The sequence below is a fragment of the Leopardus geoffroyi genome, chromosome X, assembly GCF_018350155.1.
Source record: "Leopardus geoffroyi isolate Oge1 chromosome X, O.geoffroyi_Oge1_pat1.0, whole genome shotgun sequence".
NCBI classification, from domain to species: Eukaryota; Metazoa; Chordata; class Mammalia; order Carnivora; family Felidae; genus Leopardus; species Leopardus geoffroyi.
In genome coordinates, this window is record NC_059343.1 from 109,946,648 (window position 1) to 109,968,068 (window position 21,421).

The window sequence follows — 21,421 nt, forward strand, 5'->3', positions numbered from 1 at the left end:
GCCCCTGATTCTTTTCTTTCCACGCACCGAGCAAAGGTGGGCAAAGGAAAGGCAGGGGCATCAGCAAAGAAAGGGGAGGAAGGGAGGTTAGGTTGAGTGGAGAAGCAGTGGGGTAAAATCAGGGCTCCTGTGCCCTTTCTGTTCGGTGACTGGAATTACAAACGTGTAGTGCTCTGTGCTCTCAATGTTCATCTCCTCAGATTCACAGAACCAAGCCCCTTCCGCTGCCTAACACTCAAGGCAGAAGACAGGCATTTAAGATCATGTGGACTAACAGAACACGTGAGGAGAGGCATGCTCCTGGCCCTTTGATCCACAAACAACCCGAAGTGCAAAGGCGGCAGTCTTAAGAGGAAGTTTCTCAGTCTTCTCGGACTGACAGGGAACCACAAACCATGTGCATGGTCTGCCCTGTCAGGGCTTCTCTCATTGCCTCCAACCAGACACCTAGCAAGTTGGATGCCATCCAGAGCAATGTCCCAATCGCTCCCTCAAGAAAACCGGCCACCCCAAGCCTAGAGCCTGAGGAGGTGCCCCGCTGTGGGAATATTAGGAGGGGCCACGCTCAGGAGGTGGAAGACATCAGTGATGGGAACTTAGCTCCAATGTTCTTGGAGCCGCAGCCTCTGGGAATGCCAACCCCCCCCCCCCCCCCCCCCGCCTTTTGGCCCAGTTCGGGGAATCTGGGTGGGTTAACCTTCGCCCAGCTAGTTTACATTTCCTCAGGCAGGCTTGCTGAGAGATGGATGGTGCGTGAGCGATGGGGATGCCCACACCGCATTCCTTCCTTCTCCTAATGGCTCCCCTTTCTCCGTGTTTCACTTCATGACTGCTCTAGGAGGCTGTGGGTCCCAAATTATCTCTTCAGTCCATCTAAGAAAAACAATGGGATTGCCAGAAACACATTCACATTGAGGTATTTGAGATTTAATGGGACGTTCCCTGCATGCTTTGCCTTGTAACAGAGGAGACAGGAGAGAGCAAATCTTTACAGAGAACTTCAGGCACTGACATACAGCCTATGGCTGCCTTCAAAGACACATAGAAGTTTTGGGTTAGCACAGTCCCTGAAATCACTCTCACTTCACAGAGGAGGAAACTGAGGCCTGGGTGGGGAAAGGGACTTGCTCATAGTACTTAAAGAGTTAGCAGCAGAGAACTCAAGTCTTTGTATCTTGTGGTTCTGTCATCCCCTAGGATATTTTCCTTCTCTGCATAGTCAAGATCGGTTCATCACCCACTATGACTGTGTTTTAGCTCCTAGGAAGAGAGGAAGAAAAAGTACAGGGTAAGCCATTTTCTTTGTTTTTTAAATTCAAGTATAATTAACATCCAGCATTACATTACTTTCAGGTATACAATATAGTGATTCAATAATTCTATACATTACTCAGTGCTCATCATGAGCACTCATCAAGTGCACTCTTGATCCCCTTCATCTCTTTTACCCATCCCCTCAGGTAACCACGAATTTGTTCTCTATATTTAAGAGTCTGTTTTATTGTTTTGTTTTTCTGTTTTTTCTTTGTTTCTTTGTTTAATTTCTTAAATTCCACATTATGAGTGAAATCATATGGTATTTGTCTTTCTCTGACTGACTTATTTCACTTAGCATTATATCCATCCATCTGTTGCAAATGGCAATATTTCATTCTTTTTTATGGTTGGGTATATATATATATATATATATATATATATATATATATATATATAGTGGGTGTGGGTTAAATGGGTGACAGGTATTAAGGAGGGCGGTTTTCGGGATGAGCACTGGATGTCATATGTAACACATGAATCACTGGGTTCTACTCCTAAAGCTAAGACTACACTATATGTTAACTAACTTTGAATATAAATAAAAATAAAAAATAAAAATAAAAATGGAAATCACTCCTCTACTTAAAAAAATAAATAAATAAAGGGGCACCTGACTGGCTCAGTTGGTGAAGCATGTGACTCTTGATCATGGCATAAGTTCAAGGTCCATGTTGGGTGTAGAAATTCCTTAAAAATGAAATCTTGAAAAAATGTTTCAGGGATTTATGTTGAAATAAAGCAAGAGAATGGGCAGTGATAGGAAAGTGGCAGTTTCTAAAACATGCTAATTTGATTTCCCATGTAGAGGAAAGGCAGTTTTAGAGGGGAAGTGGGCTGCTGCTAGGCTAGGGAGGGTCTGAGACAAAGCCAATGAAGGAGGAACAGTGTCTGAAAGTTGCCAATTTGGGTAAAGGGCAAGCCAAAAGTATGTTTGTGTATTCTGGATTGGCTACCAATAAAATTTAGCAGAATGGGATACAGAGATACAATCCTGATCAGAATGTCCCTGGTAGAGTCACTTCTATCTCTAAGCTGTGTCACTCTGGCCTCTTTACTCAGTTCCACTTGCCTGACTTGAGATGTTAGGTTAGTCTCCCTATCTCATGTTCTTTGAGAAGGGCATCTTCTCTAGATCGACACAGAAATCTGAGAAAGGGGAACTGAATATTTCTAGACTAGTTCAGGTCAGTGCTGTCATTCTCTGAGGTTGGCATACCAACTGCTGGGAGTCGATAACAAGGCATTGCAATACACTCACAACTAGACAGAGGCAGCTACTCCAGCTGCCATCAGTCCATTGAAATGAGGTGTAAAGCAAAGACAGGTACATGTTCAGGCAAGTGATCACCACCAAAAGGTCTAAGACAAAGGGGAAACCTGGCCCTATACAGGAGTCCTTGGAATAGAGGAGCCCAGTAGCAGACTGGTGCCATGGAATAAAGAAGTCCAAGAAGCTGGCAACTACTTGTCCATGGGGAGCAAAGCAAAGCTACTGAGTCTAGCTCTCTAGCCCCAAAGTGGTGTGACAGGTCTGAGCATTCTGGGAATTCAAGGAATAAGGAGTCAGGATGGAGACCAGAACAGATGCAGAGTATTATGAGGTATGGTGTTCACATAAGGACAGAGGGAAGGTCAGTCAAGGAGCAGTATCTCAGGGTTTAAGCTTTATCATAAAATTCAAGAGAGAATGGAGGTTACGCCCGCATCTCTGCCCGATCCATGTTATGTCTATATCCTCTACTCCATACTCAAATTAGAAAATTGGGTATCATCCTTGACTCTTCTCTATTCATAATTACCAAATTCTATCTGTTCTATCTTCTGATGTTCTCTTAAAGCAATCCAATTATCTCCTGCCCTTCTGCCATTACTTAGTCCAACCTCTCTCTCTCTCTCTCTCTTTCTCAGATTACTGCAATAGCTTTCTCATTAGCCCCCAATTCCACTTTTGCTGCCCTAAAATCCATCTGTTATGCATTGAGTTGAATACTCCTCACAAATTCATATGTTGAGGTCCTAAATCCCCATAGCTCAGAATGTGACTGTATTTGGATACAGGTTCTTTAAAGAAGTAGTTAAGTTAAAATAAGGTCATTAAGGTGGGTCCTAACACAATTTAACTGGTGTCCTTCTAAGAAGAGGAAATTTGGACACAGGTAGGCACAGAGGGAAGACAATGTGAAGGCACAGGGAGAAGATGGCCATCAACAAACCAAGGAGAGAGGCTGCAGAAGAAACCACAACTTGATCTTGGACTTCTATCCTCCAGAACTGTGAGAAAATTACTTTTTGTTGTTTCTGCCACCCAGTCAGTGATACTTTGTTATGAAAGTCCCATCAAATTAATACACCATCATCCATACTGCCTTCAGAGTGACCTTTATTAAATGCAAAGTTGGTCATGTTAGTTTTCTGGTTAAATCTCTCAGTGAGCTCCTGCTTTCAGTCTAACAAAGAACAACCAAAAACCCTGGGTATATATGTGTGTAAGCATTGGAAGTTGCAAAAGCAATCATCATCAGAGAAGCCAAGATTTTAAGAGGGTTGAATCACTAAAGGAGAGTTATTTTTTCCTAGGGGACATTTGCAAATTCTGGGTGCATAGTAAGAGACTGAGAATCTGGGCTTTGGCTAGGCAGAGGGCCCCTACTGGAGGACACAGGAAAAATAGCCTTTGTGGTTATTAGGGGCAGATTTGAGGGACCAAGACCCCAGTGAAAACAGAAATGGATTTAGTATCGTAGGTCAGGATTTACTTCTTTATTTAAGGCTGAATAATATTCCATTGTATGTATATACCATATTTTCTCTATCCATTCATCTATTGATAGATATTTAGGTGTTTCCAAATTGTGGCCATTGTGAATAACACCATGATAAACATGGGGGTGCAGATATCCCTTCAAGGTCTTGATTTCAATTCTTTTGGATAAATGCTAAAAAGTGGGATTGCTGGGTCATATGGTAGTTTGTTTTTAGTTTTTTTGAGGAACCTGTATACAGTCTTCCATAGCAGCTGCATCAATTTACATTCCCACCAATAGTGTACAAGGGCTCTGGTTTTTCTACATTCTCACCAACATTTTTATCTCTCTTTTAGAATAGCTATTTTATTTATTTTTTTTAAATAATTAAAAAAAATTTTTTTAAATGTTTTTATTTATTTTTGAGACAGAGAGAGACAGAGCATGAGCGGGGAAGGGGCAGAGAGAGAGGGAGACACAGAATCCGAAGCAGGCTCCAGGCTCTGAGCTGTCAGCACAGAGCCCAACGCGGGGCTCGAACCCACAGACTGTGAGATCGTGACCTGAGCTGAAGTCGGACGCTTAACCAACTGAGCCACCCAGGCGCCCCTAGAATAGCTATTTTAATAGGTGTGAGGTGATATCTCATTGAGACTTTGGTTAGCATTTCCCTAATGATGAGTGATGTTGAGCATCTTTTCATATACCTGTTGGTCATTTGCATGTCTTATTCAAGAAATATCTATTCAGGTCCTTTGCCCATTTAAAATCAGGTTATTTCTTTTTGGTTTTGTTTTCTTTTGGTAATTAGTTGTAGGAGTTTCTTGTATATTTGGGATATTATCTCCTTATCAGATATATGGCTTGCAAACATTTTCTCCTATTCTGTAGGTTGCCTTTTCACTGTGTTGACTGCTTCCTTTGCTGTGCAGAAGCTTTTTGGTTGATGCTGTCCTACTTGTCTATTTTTGCTTTTGCTGCTTATGCGTTTGGTGTCATATCTGAGAAATCATTGCCAAGACCAATGTCAAGAAGTTTTTCCTCTATGTTATCTTCTAGGAGTTTTAGATTTACAGGTCTTATGTTTAAATTTTTAATCCATTTTGAGTTTACTGTTATGTCTGATGTAAGGGTCCAATTTCATTCTTTTGCATGTGAATATCCTATTTTCCCAAAACCATTTATTGAAGAGACTCTCCTTTCCCCATTGTGTATTCTTGGCACAGTTGTTGAAGATGAATTGACTGCATACATATAGGTAATATGGTTTTTTTAAGTAGGCTTCATACCCAGGGTGGAGACCAACACAGGGCTTGAATTCATGACCCTGAGACCAAGATCTGAGCTGATATCCAGAGTCAGATGCTTAACCAACTGAGCTACCCAGGCACCCTGGTAATATGTTTTGAAATTAGAAACTGATCCCTTCACAATTGCACCAAGAATCATAAAATACCTAGGAATAAACCTAACCAAAGCTGTAAAAGATCTGTATGCTGAGAACTATAGAAAGCTTATGAAGGAAATTGAACAAGATACAAAGAAAGGGAAAAACATTCCATGCTCATGGACTGGAAGAATAAATATTGTTAAAATGTCAATACTACCCAAAGCTATCTACACATTCAATGCAATTCCAATCAAAATTGCACCAGCATTCTTCTCGAAGCTAGAACAAGCAATCCTAAAATTTGTATGGAACCACAAAAGACCCCAAATAGCCAAAGTAATATTGAAGAAGAAGACCAAAGCAGGAGGTATTACAATCCCAGACTTTAGCCTCTACTACAAAGCTGTAATCATCAAGACAGCATGGTATTGGCACAAAAACAGACACATAGACCAATGGAATAGAATAGAGACTCCAGAATTGGACCCACAAAAGTATGGCCAACTCATCTTTGACAAAGCAGGAAAGAATATCCAATGGAAAAAAGACAGTCTCTTTAACAAATGGTGCTGGGAAAACTGGACAGCAACATGGAGAAGAATGAAACTAGACCACTTTCTTACACCATTCACAAAAATAAACTCAAAATGGATAAAGGACCTGAATGTGAGACAGGAAACCATCAAAACCCTAGAGGATAAAGCAGGAAAAAAACCTCTGTGACCTCAGCCGCGGCAATTTCTTACTTGACACATCTCCAAAGTCAAGGGAATTAAAAGCAAAAATGAACTATTGGGACCTCATCAAGATAAAAAGCTTCTGCACTGCAAAGGAAACAATCAACAAAACTAAAAGGCAACCGACGGAATGGGAAAAGATATTTGCAAATGACACGTCAGACAAAAGGCTAGCATTCAAAATCTATAAAGAACTCACCAAACTCCACACCCGAAAAACAAATAATCCAGTGAAGAAATGGGCAGAAAACACGAATAGACACTTCTCTAAAGAAGACATCCAGATGGCCAACAGGCACGTGAAAAGATGCTCAATGTCACTCATCAGGGAAATACAAATCAAAACCACACTGAGATACCACCTCATGCCAGTCAGAGTGGCTAAAATGAACAAATCAGGAGACTATTGATGCTGGAGAGGATGTGGAGAAACGGGAACTCTCTTGCACTGTTGGTGGGAAAGCAAACTGGTGCAGCCACTCTGGAAAACAGTGTGGAGGTTCCTCAGAAAATTAAAAATAGATCTACCCTATGACCTGGCAATAGCACTGCTAGGAATTTATCCAAGGGATACAGGAGTGCTGATGCATAGGGGCACTCGTACCCCAATGTTTATAGCAGCACTCTCAACAATAGCCAAATTATGGAAAGAGCCTAATTGTCCATCAACTGACGAATGGATAAAGAAATTGTGGTTTATATACACAATGGAATACTACTTGGCAATGAGAAAGAATGAAATCTGGCCTTTTGTAGCAATGTGGATGGAACTGGAGAGTGTTATGCTAAGTGAAATAAGTCATACAGAGGAAGACAGATACCATATGTTTCACTCCTATGTGGATCCTGAGAAACTTAACAGAAGACCATGGGGAAGGGGAGGGGAAGGAAAAAAAAAGTTAGAGAGGGAGGGAGCCAAACCATCAGAGACTCTTAAAAACTGAGAATAAACTGAGGGTTGATGGGCGGTGGGAGGGAGGGGAAAATGGGTAATGGGCATTGAGGAGGGCATCTGTTGGGATGAGCACTGGGTGTTGTATGGAAACCAATTTGACAATAATTTTCATATTAAAAAAATTGGGAAATGTGATAACTCTAGCTTTATTCTTGCTCAAGATTGCTTTGGCTATTCAGGGTCTTTTGTGTTTCCATATGAATGGTAGGATTTTTTCTCTATTTCTGTAAAAAAGTGTCATTAGGATTTTCATAGGAATTGCATTGAATCTGTAATCAGTTTGGACAGTATGGACATTTAAATAATATTAAGTCATGTGATCCATGAACATGGGATGTCTTTCCATTTATTTGTGCCTTTTTAAATTTCTTTCATAATTTTTTTTGTACTTTCCAGTGTATATGTTTTTCACTTTCTTAGTTAAGCTTATTCCTAAGTATTTTATTCCTTCTGATGCTACCATAAGCGGGATTGCTTTTTTAATTTCCTTCTTTTTAAAAGTAGGCTCCATGCCCAATGTGAGGCTTGAACTCATGACCCCGAGATCAAGAGCTGCATGGTCTACTGACTAAGCCATCCAGGTGCCCCTTAATTTCTTTTTTGGATCGTTCCTTGTTAGTGTATACAAATGCAACTTATTTTCATATACTGACTTTGTACCTTGCAACTTTACTGAAATCATTTCTTAGTTCTATGTGGGGTTTTTTTTTGGTGGAGTTTTTAGAGTTTTATATACATAAGAACATGGCATCTAAAAACAGAGATAGTTTCATTTCTTTCTTTCTGATTTAGATGTCTTTTATTTCTTTTTCTTGTTTAATTGCTCTGGCCAGGACTTCCAGTACCATGTTGAACAGAAGTGGCAAGAGTTGGTGTCCTTTCCTTGTTTTCATCTTAGATAAAAGCTATCAGTTTTTTACCACTGAGTATGATGTTTGCTGTGGGCTTGTCGTATATGGTGTTTATTATGTTAAGGTAAATTTCTTGTATGCCTAGTTTGTTGAGAGTTTTTTTTTTATCTTGAAAGGGTGATGAATTTTTGCAACTATTGAGATGATCATACAATTTTTAAGTTTCATTCTGTTATTATGGTGTATTGTGTTTATTGATTTGCATATATTGAGCCATCCTTTAATCTAGTGATTAAGAAGGTAAGTATAGTCTCAAAAAAACCCAAAAAACAAAGTGGTGTTTTGGGTAGTCTCACTGTGCTGAGTAGATAAGAATTAGAGTTCAAGATCTGCCAATGGTAAGGGCTTCATTGAACACACAAGATTATCAGCTGAAAGTTCTGCACAGTAATGCTTTAGAAGCAGGGGCAAAGGAGAAGTAGGAGGGCTTTACCAACATTGAACCTGGCCTTGATTCAACTTAGTCACTGATTCAGTAAAAGTGGTCTGCCCTTACTTGATCTACTTAACAGAGAAAAGAGTAAATTCTCTCTGAGGGAAGATAACATCATCTAGAGTCTATATATTTATTTATACTCAATTGGTTGACATTCATTCAAAATTTTCTAGGAATTATAAAGAGACAAGGGCATATGACTTAAAACCTAAAAAAGAAAAACAAAAACCAGACAATAGATACAAACCCACAGGTGGTCCAGATATATAAAGAATAGGATACAAGGAATTTCTAATAACTATATGTTCAAGAAATAAAGGAAGAGATGGGAAAATATATGAAAAGAAAAATTCAATCCAGTCATTAGAATCCATAAAGAATCAAATTAATATTTGGCCCATGATTAGCAATATCAATAGAATGCAGCATAAGTGAAGTTTTGCTGGTTCTAGGCATATTCTTTAAGAGCAATGGCAGTTTTTACTCTCTCTCTCTCTCTCTCTCTTAGAATACTCATTTTGGGGAGCCCAAATGAGAAGTTTGTCTCCCCTGCTGGACACATCATGTGGAGAGGAGAGTCTCTGAGATTTTATGTACAGGAAGAGAGGGATAGTCATCGCAGAGACCCAGTCGAGCGTCTAGACGACTCCAGTTGCCATCTGACTATAACTGCATGAGAGACCCTGAGTAAGACCAGCAGAAGAACTTCCCAGTGGAGCCAGCTAATCCACAGAACAGTGAGAGAAAACAGATTGATGTTTTAGTCATTAAATTTTGGAGTAATTTGTTAGGTGACAATAGATAATAGAAATACTCTCCTTCCTAATTGCCCCATAGCCCATACTATGAGGTAGGGTCATGGAGATCTGATATCTGACCATCCCTGAGCACGCAAGGCTAGATTTCCTTGTTGGAAACCTGTTCAAATCTCTGTGAAAAAGACTTTGTTCCTGTATCATCCACACTTCTGTGTGAGCCAAGCCTCACACAGATACCATCCCAGAAGGTATTATTCCGGGTCTTCTCTTGAATTGTGTAAGAAAGACTTCAGTCCCAGATCTTGGCAATTCTAGTATCAATGGGCAGGTGGGGAAACCTCTCTGGCTGACTCATAATCAGTAACTCAGATAGGTGGTCTCCTCCCTCTACATGCTTGCCTGTCCAGAGGTTAATAATTGCTCAATAGTATTGCCTTTCAAGGGAACCATATCCACCCACCCACCACCACATACCCTTACAAGTCCTGGTTTCGCTCAAAAAAATCTCCCATATGAATGCATGATATCATCCTGAGGTTTGCATCAGATCGAGTTCAGGGCACATCCCCTCTCCCCGGCATCACTCTGCTTCAGACTTAGAAGACATATTGCCTCTGGCTTTATTTACTTATTTTCATTTTGTTAACATTTCCACCTGAACAGGTCCTGTGAAAATGTTAATTTGCTGTCATAATAATTTTAAAGTACATTTTGGATGTAGCTGCTGAGCATATCATCCAAGAAGGCCACTTGTATAAAGCAACCCACCTTATATTGTTTTATTTACAATGCACATCCTTGTGTTATAAATCTAGCCAACTCAGTTATCCATCCAGGCTACTGAAAGGGCAAGGTGGTGTAAATGATCTAAAACATAGGAGAAAAGGTAATTTGTATTTGTTTTGGGACTGTATGATAGATTTTTCCAGCAGCAGCAGGTGTTCCTAACTATGATTGTGCTTAGGCTAATACTAGAATTAGTGTTCACATTCTGAGCATATACCTGTCAAGAACATGTTGGGTATCTGAGCAGGGAGAGCTGACCAAAGACTCAAGAAGGTGTCTGATGTAAAATTTGCCTGCCAAGTCTTGAATCCTCTTTTTGTAACTGATCTATCAGACTTTCCGTCTGAAATGAGAGCTGTTCCTCAATTTGACCGGCTGCATACCAACCCTAAAGATGCCATCATTTCTGACATTCTCAAAATCTCTCTTTGTGATTCGCCTCCAAACTCTGTTCTCCTTTTCTTTCGTCATGAGAGAAGCTGGGCTGCTGTATTAATGCCTCCATTGCAATGTCTGTCCCTGATGGATTTTTGTGGCCAGATGGGAGGCTTGATAGGGAGGCCAGGAAGAATGCGCTGGAATCAGCCATGATACTTCTTTATCCCGATTACTCCTAAATTCCCATCCCTGGCTCAGACCTCTCTCAAAATCTAGTGCTGTGTCAATCTGCCTATTATCTCCCCCTGAATGTCCCACAGGACCTTCTCCTGAACTTCTCTTCCTCACTCCCTTCCAAACCAACTTCTTCTATGTTTTTTGCATCGGTGGCAGGTACCACTATCCACTCTTCACACTTCTTTGTCTTTCCTCATCTTCTCCAATTCTTGCTTTTACCCCAGTTATCACTTCTGTCCACCTACCTCTCTCCACCCTCTCTTCCACTCAGACCAGGGCTCTATCACCTCTCGTCTGGTCTACTCAATCATTCCCATAACAGGCTTCCTTGCATGGAATGTTGCTCCCTGCCGCCATCCATCCTCCACAGAGCAAAGACAGGGAAGAGTTGTTCTTTTTTTTTTTTAATTTTTTTTCTTAACGTTTATTTATTATTGAGAGACAGAGGGAGACAGAGCATGAACATGGGAGGGGCAGAGAGAGGAGGAGACACAGAATCTGAAGCAGGCTCCAGGCTCTGAGCTGTCAGCACAGACCCCGACACTGGGCTTGAACTCACAAACCGTGAGATCCTGACCTGAGCCGAAGGGTCGGACGCTCAACCGACTGAGCCACCCAGGCGCCCCTCCTTTCTTTTTTTAAATGTTTATTTGTTTTTGAGAGAGAGAGCAAGCGGGGAAGAATCAGAGGGAGAGGTGGACAGAGGATCCAAAGCAGGCTCTGTGCTGACGGCAGAGAGCCCGACGCTGGGCTCAAACTCACGAACCGCGAGATCATGACCTGAGCCAAAGTCGCACTCTCAACCGATTGAGCCACCCGGGCACCCCAGAAGAGTTGTTCTAATATACATATCTCATCAAGTCACTCCTGTGCTTAATGCTTTCCCATTGCCCTTAGGGCAAGGTTTAAAGTTTGAACTCCTTGCCTCCTCCACAAAGGCCTTGCACAAATGTGACCCCTGCCAACCTTTCTAAGCTTTATGTCATGTGTCTCTTCCCTTTGGTCTCACCACTTCAGCTGTGCTCTATTTTTCTCAATCTCAGGCATGCCAGGCTTTCTAGTCTCTGGGCCTTCGTCGAGGTCCTTCTCTCAGCCTGGAGCACCCCTTCACTTTCCTCTTCGTCTGAGTCCTCTCCATTTCTTCAGATCTGGACCAAAATGCCACCGACTCAGGGCAATTTTTTTCTGACACTCTTGGTGTTCATGTCTCCCTGTTTTATGCTCTCCTAACCCCCTGGACTTCTTTGTGGCTCTCCTCAGACTGTGGGTGCCACAAAGGGATAGGACATAGATGTTTTTTTCCCTGCTCAAGTTGTTAGCACAGTGGTTGGAACAGAATAGCAAGCAACTCAGTAAATACTTTCTGGCTGGTTGAATAGCCCCTACCTGGCCTCCCTTCCTCCAGGCTCTTTCCTTCCAACCTATCCTTTCTAGCACCCCTAGAGTGGTTTCCACGCCTGGGATCTGAGGCACAGCTCTGCTCAAGTCACTTTTGAGCTAAAAAAGAATAATCAGTTTCCCCCTTGCTTACAGAATGAAGTCCAAATGCTTTGGTATGATATGACGTCAAGATCGTCTGTGATTTGATCCTAAACTTCCCGACCAACCTTATTTGTCTGCGTTAGCTTCTGCTTACAAGAGTCTACATTCCAGTCAAATGAAATTGCATGCTCTTTCCTGCCCAGGTGTCTCGGTTTCTAGTCTCTGTGTCTTTGCTTGTGGAGATCCATCCATCTGGCAGGCCCTTACAGCATTTCTGCCTGGGTCCTGCTTCAAAGCTTTGTCCTCTGTGCGGTGTTTGCAGTTCCCCTCCCAGCTGGAAATGACCATTTGTTCCTGTGAACATCGCTGTCCTCTTCGCTTCTCTTGTGGCACTGATCTACTAGATTGTAAACCGCGGGAGAGAAGGACCAGGCCATTTCTGCGTAGCTGACAGGACTCAAGTGACACGACAGGTGTGGGGCCTATTTGCAAGTCTACGCTCGTTTCATAACCTTGTACTGGAAGTGTGGGCCAAGGACTAGCTGCCTAGGTGTCATCAGGGACTTGTCAGTAATTCACAATCTCAGGCCTACCAGACTCACCAAATCAGAACCTGCATTTTAACAAGATCCCCAGGTGATCTACGTGCACATTAAAATGGAAGAAGTCGTGCACTGTCTTATTACACAAGGGAGCACACATCCTCAAAAAAAAGACAAACAGCACATCTTGTAATTCAGTGCTCTCAGACCTGGTACCAATTTACAGACCGGCTGCACAGCGTGCGTCTCTGCTTCTGCATTACCAGCCCAATTCCATCTGGCTCTTAGTTCGGGACCCTCCCCTTCTCCAACAACATGGTTCAGAACCCCATCCTAGATAAGGGAAGCCGTTTCTCCTATTAGAGATCTGTGAACGCACAAAGCTGGCCCCAATCAGGGAGAGAAGCTGCCATTCTTTGCAGCTTGCCTTAATCAGTGCAGTCTCTGGCCAAGCTGTGAGTCAGGCCTTGTGTCCTCTGTTAATCATCAGTGAAAGGAATGCCACGGAGTGATGTCAAGTGAGTTTTAGAGCAAACCACTCCTAGAAACATCTGGAGCTGGCAGAGGATCGTGATTGTGAATACGGATGAGGGGAACAATCGAACGATTTGAATGAATCATGGTTTTAAGTGTCTTGTACAAAATGTATTTGTATTTGATCTAAAGAGGCAAACAACTAAGCAATGCTTTGGCTTCTTAGGTTTTAGAACAGAGGTCGTGACTCCATTTAAAGGACTTTGTCTCCTGAACCTTCTGTCTCCCCAGATTGAACAGGAATAGCCTTCTCTTCTTCCCTAGGCCCTACTTAATTATCGCCACAGTCCAAGTGTTAGATCCAGCGCCCACCTTGTCTGCAGATGCTGACAGTCCCGTTGAGCAGATCCTCTCACTTTGCCTTGCGCTGCGGAGAAACGTGGTAATTGGCAAGGCCCTCAAGTTCAGGCAAAGCTCATACCGGGAAGCGGCAAAACCCGTCGATTTTGCCTGGGGCACGTATTTGCTGAGGAATGACTGTCCCTCAAGCCTCCTCACTCTCCTTGGAGCTGCCTGGCTTCTCATCAGAGCCACACCCAGACTGAGCCGGGAGTGGCTCCAGACTGGCTTCTGTCTGACACTGAGAAAGAGAGTTATAACTGTCCTTCTGTCGCCGAGACGACAGAAAAAGCAGGGCTTGCTGGCAAGTGTTGTTGCAGGCCCCCCCTGACTGTGTGCACTTAATCAGAAGTGTCTGTTGTCAAATAAGGCTTTGCCAAGCAAAGAAACAACTGTTTTGCATCAGAAACCGAATGATGACAAACAGGCCACTGATGAAAGCTATCCTTCTCATGAGAAAGTTGCCCCTGGACAAAATGGTGAAATAGACTCATTTTCTCTTCAATGATTTCTTCTTTTGCTGGGAGTATCAGTCAAGGTTCTGTAAATAAACAGAACCAACAGGATACACACACACACACACACACACACACACTCCATCTCTTTCTTGAGATATTTTATATATAGAAAATATAAACCCATTATACGTTTATGTACGTAATATAAATATAAAATATCTTGGGAGATATTTGAGGGAATTGGCTCACATGTTTGTGGGGGCTGGCAAGTTCAAAATCTGTAGGGTAGGCCAGCTGGCTGAAAACTCAGGCGGGATTTCTACGTGGCAGACTTGAGGCAGATCTCCTTCTGTAGTAGACTAAGGCAATTTTGGCGTTTCAACTTCATTTCGTATAGGCCATTTTTGGTCCACGTTTCACCCAAACAAACAAACAAACAAACTCCTAGAGTAGGCTACGGCCAGCTGGCCTTTCTGCTTATCCGAGGTCATTGGTCTGGAAATACGACGGGGTTCCCTGTAGAATTAGAAGCCGGGAAGGGTAGACGGGGCTATTTGATGCCGCCAGCATGCATAGCGGGAATCTCTGGGGCAGTGTTGAAAGAGCCAAACTCCTAGGAGAGGTCCATGGTAGGCAGTGACTCAAGAGTTATTCTAAGCTCTTCCTTTGCCTTTGAAGCCGCAATAGTTTGGCCCTCCCTGTTCTGTACCGCCCTGTCCTGCAAGGCTGGCCAGCTCCTCTGAATTGGAAGAGTACTCACTGGTCTCCTCCTGCTGCTCACAGCTCTAGGGAGCCCAAGGGAAGATCCGATTGGGCCTGGATGCCCCCTTGCCTTGCCATGACCCTGAGACGCAACCAAAGATCTTCCGTTCATCTCACTTCTACTTTGTGCCACTCTGTGCTGGGCACGGGGCTTCAGAAAAGAATAAGACGTAATCTATGCCCTTGAGGAGCTCACCACGAGGAGCTCGTCAGTGATTTCAGGCAAGGGGTATAAGAGGAGACCTGCCTTCCTCCCTGGGTGCTGATGTTCCCTCCCCTTTCTATCCTTTTCTCCAAAACCCAGTGACCCTTACATCCTCCCTCTCGGCCACAGGCCTTTGTTGGCGTTCTGGTTTCCCACGGTTCTGTACTGCAGTGTACTGGGAAGGCTTACCTTCTCCTTGCTCCCAAAATAGGTCTGCCCTAGTCTACTATGTGTTCAGACCTTGTTGTTAGCTCATGGGTCATTGGCCATCACTCTGATAAAGTGGAGTGACAACATGGTATGAATAACTGATACTCTATCTAAATTCATTCATTCAACCAACAAATGTGTGCCTAAAGCCTACCACGTACCAGGCCCTGTGCTAGGTGCTGGGTATAGAGAGGTAGGTCTGACATGGTTCCTGCAGACAATGAACTTATCATCTAGTTAAGGACACAGACCAACAGGTAAACACGGATAACTGCCACACAGTGTGAGGCATGCAATAATAGCAGTGTGCTGTGAACAGTTGTGACAGATGGAAAGAGTAACTCTTCTTGGCCTAAGAGAATGGAGATCAGGGAGAGAGAAGAGGATGAGTTGCTTCTACAAAAATAAGTAGCAGTTCACCAAGTAAACAAGGCAAAGGAGACTTTCCAAATAGAGGAAACAGCAGGAGCAAAGACATAACAATGTGGTCATACACAGCCTGCTGGGAGAATGGAGATAAGTCAATCCAGTGTGGCTAGATGTGATACAGTGCGTGCCAGGGATTGCACATGTATGAAGGCTGTGATGTTTCAGGCGACAAACCTTGGGCTTACTGCTAAGAGCAACAGGGAACTATGGACATTTTTGTTTTCTGGTAATAGCTTTATTTTTATTTAAAATTTTTTTTCAATGTTTATTTATTTTTGAGAGACAGAGAGAGACAGAGCATGAGCAGGGGAGGGGCAGAGAGAGAGAGGGAGACACAGAATCCAAAGCAAGCTCCAGGCTCTGAGCCATCAGCACAGAGCCTGACGCGGGCGGGGCTCGAACTCATGAATGGTGAGATCATGACCTGAGCCGAAGTCAGACACTTAACAGACTGAGCAGCCAAAGTCAGACACTTAACAGACTGAGCCACCCAGGTGCCCCATAGCTTTATTAAAATATAATTCATATTCCATGTAATTCACATATTTGAGTATACACTTTGGGGTTTTGGGCATATTCACAAGGTTGTGCAGCCATCACCACTATCTAATTCCAGAACATTTTCATCACCCTAATAAGAAATCCCATACTAATTAGGAGTAACTCCCCAGTCCCCCTATTCTCCAGCCATTGGTGACCACTGATCTGCTTTTTGCATCTCTATATTTGCCTATTCTGGATACTTCATAGAAATGGCATCATACAATATGTGGTCTTTTGTGACTGACTCCTTTCATTTAGCATCATGCTTTTGAGGTTCATCTATGTTGGAGCAGCTATTAGTACCCCATTTCTTTTCATGGCCAAAGAACATTCCACTGTATGGATGTACCGCATTTTACTTATCCATTCATCAATTGATGGGCATTTGGCTTGTTTGTACTCTTTGGCTCTTATGAATAATGCTTCTGTGAACATTTGTGTGCAAGTTTTTGTATGGATATATGTTTTTAGTTCTTTTGTGTATATACCTATGGGTGGGATTTCTGGATGATATGGTAACTCTATGTTTAACCTTTAAGGAGCCACCAGACTGTTTTCCAAAGTGACTATACAATTTTACTTTCCTACCACCAATGTAGGAGGATTCAAATTTCTTTATATTTTTGCCAACACATATCATCTTTCTTTTTGATGATAGCCATCCTAATGAATGTGACATGGTATCTTGTCATTTTTCTTTGCATCTCCCTGATGACTAACGATGTTGAATATCTTTTCATGGACTTAGGAGCCACTTGTACACCTTTTTTGGAGAATTGTCATTCAGATCTTTGCCCAAATTTTTGTTGGATTGTCTTTTTATTATCAAATTATAAGATTTCTTTGTTCTGTTACAAACCCTTATCAGATATGATTTCCAAAAATTATCTCCCACTCTGTGGGTTGTCTTTTCACTTCCTTGATGGAATCCTCTGAAGCATAAAAGTTTTTATTTGGGCGAAGACCAATTAATCACGTTTACATTTTATGGATAGTGCTTTGGCTATCTATATCTAAGAACTCTACCCGACCTGAGGCCATTCAGCCGTAGCCCTAAGGAAGAGTTTAAAACAGGGAAGTGAAATGTGAGGTTTTACAGGGTAAAAAGATCAATGTAGCCATTGCATGGAGGAAGGCCTTTGTAGGACAAGTCTGAAAGCAGAGAGACTAGTTAAAAGGCTCTGGAAGTAACACAAGTGAAAGATGATGGAACTATGAATGGGTTGTTGAAAACCCAGTGAAAATGAAGAAAGTTGGATGAGTTTGACATCTATCTCAAGGCCATTTCCATTCTCATAACACCAGATCTAGGAGAGTGTAAGTAGAAAGGGAAAATAACATTTTAAAGAGATATTACTTTGGGGGCGCCTGGGTGGCTCAGTCGGTTAAGCATCTGACTTCGGCTCAGGTCCTGATCTCACGGTTTGTGAGTTCGAGCCCCGCATCCGGCTCTGTGCTGAACGGCTCAGAGCCTGGAGCCTTTTTCGGATTCTGTGTCTCCTTTTCTCGCTGTCCCTCCCCCAACTTGTTCTCTGTCTCTCTATGTCTCTCAAAAATAAAAAAAAAATTTAAAGAGATATTACTTTGGGGGCGCCTGGGTGGCGCAGTCGGTTAAGCGTCCGACTTCAGCCAGGTCACGATCTCACCGTCTGTGAGTTCAAGCCCCGCATCGGGCTCTGGGCTGATGGCTCAGAGCCTGGAGCCTGTTTCCGATTCTGTGTCTCCCTCTCTCTCTGCCCCTCCCCCGTTCATGCTCTGTCTCTCTCTGTTCCAAAAATAAATAAACGTTGAAAAAAAAAATTAAAAAAAAAAAAAAAGAGATATTACTTTGGAGCAGCTGCAAAGACTTGGTGTCTAATGGGAGAGTTGGAGTATGTGGAGAGGAAGGGAGAGGAACATTTGGGTCTGAAATGCTGGTAGGATGAAAGCACATGACACAGAAGGAGCAAAAAAGTGGGGACAGGTTGTGGAGATAAAGGAGAAGGAAGAACACTTTGGAAAAAATTGGTTTTGAAAAGCCATGGAGACATCCAAATAAAAATGCCCACTAGCAGTAGGAAATTTAGATCTGAAGCTCAGGAGCAAGGAAAGGCTACAAATGTAAGAAGACAAAAGACCTTTCACATTTAATATTTGGGTTTAAATGTGTTCAGTGCTCTGGAGACTTATTTGGTGTAACCGTTTTCAAAAACCATGTTTGGTCCTTTGTAATCTCTAATACTTATCTGCAACCCCAAGAAGAGTTTTTGTTGTTGTTTGACATTTTTTGGTTTGTTTTTGTTGGAAGAGAGTTGAGTAGAGAATGGTCATGAGGGCAGGGACATAGAGAGACTAGGTAAAAGAATGAGAGATTGGCACGAAATTGAGATCACAAAGGAAAGAAAGCACGTAAGGCCTACAAGAAGCTTCTTCCATAACCAGCCTCCTAAAATTGCGATGGGGGTGCTGGGTCAGGGTAAAGTATCATGTTAATGCTCCCCATCCACCACCTCCAATTTTTAGTGAAAGGATCACTTAGCTTTATACATACATGTACCTGACTTCGTCTAACTTGCTTTGTCTTTGTCTTTCGCTGTCTTAGTGTCTCTTCGGTTTTTTTAATTAATCTTTCCCACAGGGGAATTTTTTATTCTTCATCAGGTCAATATTTCATCTTTGGGCTGACCCGTGTTTCTCCAAAAGGCTGGCAGCTCTCTCTGAGAATGCAAAAGCCAGTTGCCCCAAATAGCTCTGGACTGCCACTAGATGGCAGTGTCTGGGAATTTTGCTAAACTGTCCTAGCCATTCATGACTGCCTGATAGCTGAGTGGAGGGGAGTTTCACTTGGTTATTCCGCCTTGACTGTGCCGCAACCAGTTGCTAACAAAAGGCATTAGACCTTGCAGGATCCCTTTGTCCACCACCAAAGGAAATTCGTGTTTGTAAAACACATCTGGAAAAGACTGCTCTGTAAGTGGGTGTTTTCCCCCCATCACAATTCTCACCCAAATTCCTAGCCATATAACCTTCCCCTGGATATCGTGTTATTCCATCTTTAGCTGTTGTTTGGTTTGGTTTTTAAGGTAGATTCATTTCTCCCTCCCTCCCCAGCCTGGTTAGCAAGCCTGGTCGATCCTTTTGCCTCGCTTTCAACATGGGCTTGTAGAATCACATGCTGTCAAGGCCTGAAGGGTTCCTTATACTTCATTGCAGATGGGGTGTCTGAAGCACATAAAAGAGCAGAAACTTGTTCAAGGTCATATAAAGAATTTGGGGCAGAGTATATGGGTCAGAGGCTGTTGATATATTTGTAATAATCAACAAAACAACCAGAAGATCATTTTGATCCACCGGTTGTGCTAGCATGGCTAGATGCCTGGGGAAGGGGAAGGTGGCAAGGGATACATGATACCTGTTCTCCAGGCACTTAGAGTCTAGTTGGAGAGACAGACTTACCCACAATAAAAAAGAAATAATGCTTTCTAAGACTAGGTGGTGTAAGAGCGGTGCTGATGTGTGTGAGTGGCTCAAGGATTCAGAGAAGAGAGAGCTCTAGGGAGAAAGGGGTCCACCATGGATGAGGGTGGAGGGGTAGAGAATTGGGAGAAGCTTGGAAATGGGAAATCCAACAATTCCAACTATTCACGAGTCAAGGCCTACATCTAAAGTAGAGGGTGATGGTCAAAGAGAGGTAGAGATAAGGTTAGACTGGTAGACTGGCACTAGACTGTTTAAGCTCTTAAATGTCAGGCTAATTTCCTACTAATGCTGAACAGGAATTTGCAAATACTTTCACTCTTCCGATTTTCTGTTTTCAGTGGAAACTTTCCACTAAGTTTGATTCCCCCAGAAGATGTCTCTTCACTTTGCCCAACTTTCCCCCGTTAGTCTCAGCCACTGAGAGATGAAGTTGAATTGAGAAGTGAGGCTGGTGCTTATTTCCACTGCCTCTGTTTCTTAGCAACATAACCAAGAGAGAGCTGAACAATCTCCAGCTCTAAATCCCATTTACTTTGTTTTCATCTCCCACCCAGTCAGAGGAGTCCGGGTACCCTCTGCATCCCACAGATCAGATGTCACAAGAGGACTTCCAGGAGGGTTGGAGAGCTCTTGACTGCTAAGCAACATCTATAGGTAAGTATGACTTCATACAAGCTCCAAAAGAGGTCTCCAAACAGAAGGGCTCTTTAAAAGCAGCCGAAACATGGGAGCAATCTGAGAGTCCTTTCAGATTGTCAAGAGCTCATCAGTGCCCACACAGTCTGACTGGCAATATTACAAAGCTAGACTAGCCTGCTCTTTCCCCTCCTGAACTCCTGCTTCATCATCCCAAATGGCTTGAGGTCTGTTTTCCTACCAGGAACCTTCCATCCAGTTTTACTCCTGCCATTTGCTGCCTCCTGTTTCCCCCCTGGAATGCTATGCCTTAAATCTTGGCTTCTACTTGGTCCAGGGCCTGGCACATAGTAGGTGCTCAATAAATGACATTCTCTTCCTTCAGAAGAGCCTTGGAGATTATCTAGGCATTAGACTCTGTGGAGTCACTTCAGGAGCCACTGAGGTACAAGTCTTTGGAGAGCAGGCAGGCTGCAGGCCCTCAGGCCTGATTCAACAAAACGAATTCTATTTGTATATGTTAATTCATAGTTTGGACTTCTGTATCAGATTTTGTTTTGGAGGGAGAAAGGAATGTTCTCACTGATACAATGTCTTCATTTTCTAGATGAGATCAGTGAGGCCCAGAGCCACTTTAAGTAGAATCAGGAAAACAATCTCACTTTCAATAGCAATAAAAATAATAAAATACTTATGAACAAATTTAACAAAGGAAGTGGAAAGACTTGTACACTGAGAATGATAAAACACTGAGAAAAAATTAAAGAAGACATTGATAAATGAAAAGACATCCTATGCGTTCATGGATTCAATGACTTTATATTGCTAAAGTGTCCATACTACCTTAAGTGATCTATGTATTCAATGCAATCTGTATCAAAATTTCAATGGCATTTTTTTTTACACAAATAGGTAAGAATCCTAAAATTCATGTGGAAATAGAAAAGACTCTGAATAACCAAAGCATCTTGGGTAAAGAGAGCAAAGCTGGAACATCACACATCTTCACTGCAAAATATATTACAAAATTATGGTAATCAAAACAGTATAATACTTGCATAAAAACAGACATGTAGATCAAGGGAACAGACTAGAGACCCCAGAAATAAATTCATACGTTTATGGTCAACTGATCTTCAACAAAGGTGCCAATAATACACAATGGGGAAAGGA

The 21,421-nt window shown here is 42.5% G+C and overlaps 1 long non-coding RNA gene across 2 annotated transcripts in view; it reads left to right on the forward strand.

The window, feature by feature from the left end:
• Positions 1-653: 653 nt before the first annotated feature.
• The window catches only part of LOC123595143, a 68,078-nt gene continuing 47,310 nt past the window's right edge, over positions 654-21,421 (forward strand). The window contains exons 1-3 of one of the 2 annotated variants that reach the window (XR_006711049.1): positions 654-916; positions 1,198-1,288; positions 8,999-9,227. This is a non-coding gene — a long non-coding RNA (uncharacterized LOC123595143). Of the gene's footprint in view, positions 917-1,197; positions 1,289-3,544; positions 3,591-8,998; positions 9,228-21,421 lie in introns of those variants that run through there. The other variant, XR_006711050.1, reaches the window with a different exon arrangement.